We start from the raw sequence: 6000 nt of genomic DNA, 5'->3' as shown, positions 1-6000 counted from the left end.
GGCATTGATCTCATATTTCTCAATAACATTTATATAAAAAATTTCTTGCTTATTGGCTTTAGATATTATCTAAAGAAACCCACTTTTGTAGAAAAACGATAGCTCTCTCCCTCTGCCTCTTTCCCGCTAATTTTTGTTTGTTTTTGTTTCATTTTGTTTTGTTTGTTTTTCGTCTTGGTGCTCAGCATAAGAACGACAATGGTAATATTGAAAATGATGAACGTTTATTTAAATGACTGCTTGATATTTTGCGTATTTTCTCCTCTTCATAATTCTCATAAAAGCCCTTTGTAAAAAAATTGTTTCACAGATGAAGCAAATAGGATCAGTGATATTAACTTCCAGTTACTGATAAAACTAATAATTGACAGATTTTTTTTAAGATTTTATTTGTTTATTTGACTGACAGAGATCACGAGTGGGCAGAGAGGCAGGCAGAGAGAGGAGGAAGCAAGCTCCCTGCTGAGTAGAGAGCCCGATGTGGGGCTCGATCCCATAACCCTAGGATTATGACCTGAACTGAAGGCAGAGGCTTTAACCCACTGAGACACCCAGGTGCCCTGTGACTGGCAGATTTGACATACAAATTCAGATTTGCCTATTTAACACCTATAGTGCTATATACTAGGTAAGGTTCAATCTCATTGGGGTCCTATAATTCTGCATCACTTTTTCATTTGACATAATGCCATCATTGCTTCAGGTCATTAGAAATTCTTTATAACCAATGTTATTTTGGATGCACAATATTCCAAGAGAGGAATGTATCACAATGTACTGAATCTCCCCAACTACTAAAGTGACTTTAAACCTTCCTCCAACCCCAATTATTTGCTATCTTAAACAGTGATAAGATAAATATCTTTATGCACAATTTGTGTCACATTTTATTTTATTTTTTTTTTAAAGATTTATTTATTTATTTGACAGAGAGAGATCACAAGCAGGCAGAGAGGCAGGCAGAGAGAGAGAGGAGGAAGCAGGCTCCCTGCCGAGCAGAGAGCCCGATGCGGGACTCGATCCCAGGACCCTGAGATCATGACCTGAGCCGAAGGCAGCGGCTTAACCCACTGAGCCACCCAGGCGCCCTTTGTGTCACATTTTAAAGAATCCTTCTGTGTTTCAGGGAATTTCTTGGGTTAAGTTGCCACTAGTGAGCATGATTTTTAAAATAATCTGTGAAAAGATAGTATGATATGGATAATGGCCAGAAACATAAATCAAAATTATATGGAAGCAAAACAAAGTTCATAGTCTCTGTTAATCATGCGTTTTATGGAAGATAGAAACCAGTTTCTTATGATCAGTTGTCAATATTAGAGACAACTATCTTTAAGAACCTATAAAACAAAAGGTAAAATGGGCCCTTCATGTAATAAAAACATCTGAACTCTTTCACCTACTGATTTTTTGAAATTATATACTCTTGGTGATAACAATTTCTTATAAACAACAAATATGTATTATATAATATATAAAATACAATCATAATGCATATAATTACTATGTAATATATGGTTGGATCTATCATATATAATTTTATATTTTTATAAACTATATGTTATATGTTTATTATAATATCCATATATTTTATATATGACTATTATATATTACTATATATAATAAAATCATAGTTTAAAGCTTAGAATTCTATAAAGTCTTGTGGTTTCCAGGGAGCTTTAATAAAGATAAAATTGGAGGGTATTAGTGACAATTCTGCAGGTGAAAAATGCAAAGCTCACAGATATTAGATGGTTTATTCAATGTCTTGCACCTGCTAATGACAAGTCCAGTAGTATTCGTCTGCCTGCCTCCTTTTCAATCACTCTTTCTACCACAAGGGTTACAGTGAAATGTTAGGGACAACAGAAATAGTAAGTTTAAAGAAAGACAGATTAGATAGTAGTGGTGCTTTCTCTCTTACTATTAGAGAAATGCAACTATCTTAAAACCCAATCCCAGGGTCACCTGGGTGGCTCAGTGGGTTAAGCCTCTGCCTTCAGCTCAGGTCATGATCTCAGGGTCCTGGGATCGAGCCCCGCATCGGGCTCTCTGCTCTGCAGGGATCCTGCATCCCCCCTCTCTCTCTGCCTGCCTCTCTGCCTACTTGTGATCTCTGTCTGTTAAATAAATAAATAAAATCTTAAAAAAAAAAAAAATCCCAGAGCAGTAAGTTAATAGTAAGTAATTCTTGTGGGGGAAAAAAAATGTATATATAGATCCTGAGGTCTATGAGGCTTATCTTTTCCACAAGTGTTCATGTGATTAATGAAATCTTCCACTGTTTAATGCTTATTTTCATCTCCATAAGAAAATCTCCTGTTGTGTCCAATAAGTATAGTCAGAAAAATAGTCTTCATAATATCCAGTGTAAAATAATAATAAAACAGGTTAATGTCATACTTTCTCAGGATGATCTATAGGGGAGACTGCTAATTGTAATTATTTTGTGACAAACCTCTTCTCGGGCCAAGCTCAGAACTCATGCCTCAGCAACAGCACAGCTGATGGAAGAAGCCTGATCCATTTACTCTCTAGCAACTCCTTGAGAGGTTTGCTTTGTTTTTAATTTTAAGTTAATTGATGCCTCCTTGTTTCAGATGTACAGAAAAGAATGCTCTAAAAGTTAAAAGCCCTGAAATCTATGTCCTCAGAATATCCCATATTCTGCGGACATTCTTGAAAAAGGGAAAATAAGAGGAAACCCAAAATCTAGATCCTATGATAGGACCCCACCTATCAAAAACCTTGTGTTTGTCAAAAACCTATAGTTATTATTTGCTCCAGCTCTTTGAAAAATACCAGTGGAATTTTGATTGGAATGGCATTAAAAGTATAGATTGCTCTAGGCAGTATAGACATTTAAACAATGTTTATTCTTCCGATTCAAGAGCATGGAATGGTATTCCATCTTTTTATATCTTCTTCAATTTCTTTCATGAGTGTTCTGTAGTTCCTCGAGTACAGATCCTTTACCTCTTTGGTTAGGTTTATTCCCAGGTATCTTATGGTTCTTGGTGCTATAGTAAATGGAATCGATTCTCTAATTTCCCTTTCTGTATTTTCATTGTTAGTGTATAAGAAAGCCACTGATTTCTGTACATTGACTTTGTATCCTGCCATGTTGCTGAATTGCTGTATGAGTTCTAGTAGTTTTGGGGTGGAGTCTTTTGGGTTTTCCATATAAAGAATCATGCCATCTGCAAAGAGAGAGAGTATGACTTCTTCATTGCCAATTTGGATACCTTTTATTCTTCTTTGCTGTCTGATTGCTGTTGCTAGGACTTCTAATACTATGTTGATCAAGAGTGGTGAGAGTGGGCATCCTTGTCGTGTTCCTGATCTCAACGGGAAGGATGCAAGCTTTTTCCCATTGAGGATGATATTTGCTGTGGGACTTTCATAGATAGATTTGATGAAGTTCAGGAATGTTCCCTCTATCCCTATACTTTGAAGCATTTTAATCAGGAATGGATGCTGGATTTTGTCAAATGCTTTTTCTGCATCAATTGAGAGGACCATGTGGTTCTTCTCTCTTCTCTCTTCTCTTCTTCTCTTCTCTTATCAATCTATCACACTGATTGATTTGCGAATGTTGAATCATCCTTGTAGCCCAGGGATAAATCCCACCTGGTCATGGTGGAGCTGGAGCAAATAATCCTAAAATTTGTACGGAATCAGAAGAGACCCCGAATTGCTAAGGAAATGTTGAAAAACAAAAATAAAACTGGGGGCATCATGTTACCTGATTTCAAGCTTTACTCCAAAGCCGTGATCACCAAGACAGCATGGTACTGGCATAAAAACAGACACACAGACCAGTGGAACAGAGTAGAGAGCTCAGATATGGACCCTCAACTCTATGGTCAATTAATCTTTGACAAAACAGGAAAAAATATACAGTGGAAAAAAAGACAGTCTCTTCAATAGATGGTGCTGGGAAAACTGGACAGCTATATGTAGAAGAATGAAACTCGACCATTCTCTTACACCGTACACAAAGATAAACTCAAAATGGATAAAAGATCTCAATGTGAGGCAAGAATCCATCAAAATCCTAGAAGAAAATATAGGCAATAACCTCTTCGATATCAGCCACAGCAACTTCTTTCAAGATATGTCTCCAAATGCAAAGGAAACAAAAATGAAGATGAACTTTTGGGACTTCATCAAGATCAAAAGCTTCTGCACAGCAAAGGAAATAGTCAAGAAAACAAAGAGGCAACCCACGGAATGGGAGAAGATATTTGCAAATGACAGTACAGACAAAAGGTTGATATCCAGGATCTATAAAGAACTCCTCAAACTCAACGCACACAAAACAGACAATCCTATCAAAAAATGGGCAGAAGATATAAACAGATGCTTCTCCAATGAAGACATACAAATGGCTACCAGACACTTGAAAAAATGTTCATCATCACTAGCCATCAGGAGATTCAAATTAAAACCACATTGAGATACCACCTTACACCAGTTAGAATGGCCAAAATTAGCAAGACAGGAAACACCATGTGTTGGAGAGGATGTGGAGAAAGGGGAACCCTCTTACACTGTTGGTGGGAATGCAAGTTGGTGCAGCCACTTTGTAGAACAGTGTGGAGATTCCTCAAGAAATTAAAAATAGAACTTCCCTATGACCCTGCAATTGCACTACTGGGTATTTACCCCAAAGATACAGATGTAGTGAAAAGAAGGGCCATCTGTATACCGATGTTTATAGCAGCAATGGCCATGGTCGCCAAACTGTGGAAAGAACCAAGATGCCCTTCAACGGACGAATGGATAAGGAAGATGTGGTCCATATACACTATGGAGTATTATGCCTCCATCAGAAAGGACGAATATCCAACTTTTGTAGCAACATGGATGGGACTGGAAGAGATTATGCTGAGAGAAATAAGTCAAGCAGAGAGAGTCAATTATCATATGGTTTCACTTATTTGTGGAGCATAACAAATAGCATGGAGGACAAGGGGAGATGGAGAGGAGAAGGGAGTTGAGGGAAATTGGAAGGGGAGGTGAACCATGAGGGACTATGGACTCTGATTAACAATCTGAAGGGTTTGAAGTGGCGGGGGTGGGGGTGGGAGGTTGGGGTACCAGGTGGTGGGTATTATATAGGGCACAGATTGCATGGAGGACTGGGTGTGGTGCAAAAATAATGAATACTGTTCACTGAAAAAATAAAAAAAATTTTAAAAAAACCTATACTTAGATAATCCTCACTTTCTAGATATGTATATACCTCTCACTTACCTCCATGATAATGCCTACTTTCTAAAGTTCTATTTACATTCGTTTTTTAGTAAGTTTCAAAGTGTTCTGAAAGCGCATTCTGTGTTAGTGCTTAAAAATGGTATCCATTTATTTGCAAAATGATTGTATTCATAGTTCATTAACACAAGGACAAAACAGATCTTGTTATTAGATCACAGGCACTTTTATGAAAATAAGGCTGCCTGAAAAATTTCTATTCTTCATTTACTTTTCCCTTAACTCTTACTTCTTCAAAACAGGACCCCATATTCTATGACTTGCTTCAATTCTCCTGGGAAATTGCACAGAACTAAATTTTGTTGATTTGGAATGTCCCCTCATTCTCCGTTAAAATAAACTATCATCCTTGCAAACCTACCAAGTGATGCCATCTACCTTGACCAATAGACCACACCATAGATCGGGTGTCTGGGGAATTAGTATGACTTCCCCTTTTACAGTTAATTGTGTTTTTCTGTTATTGACCCCAGATTGAATTGCTTTTAGGGTCCTTCATTTGCAGACAATTACTTCCCTTAAGCAACACTGGTTGGGATAGCCAGTCAATGATCGACAGTCTTCACGTGAAGTACAGTGAATAATGAGCTACTTTGTATGGGCATGACAATATCTATCTTGCTATCCTCAAAGCTGATGCTGGTATGATTAAAAGCTCAAGCCTGGGGCACCTGGGTGGCTCTGTGCATTAAAGCCTCTGCCTTCGGCTCAGGTCAGGATCCC

Source organism: Mustela putorius, unplaced genomic scaffold (genome assembly GCF_011764305.1).
Source record: "Mustela putorius furo isolate JIRA1106 unplaced genomic scaffold, ASM1176430v1.1 tig00000813_pilon_pilon_pilon, whole genome shotgun sequence".
Lineage (NCBI taxonomy): Eukaryota > Metazoa > Chordata > Mammalia > Carnivora > Mustelidae > Mustela > Mustela putorius.
Note: the sequence above shows the minus strand (reverse complement) of the source record.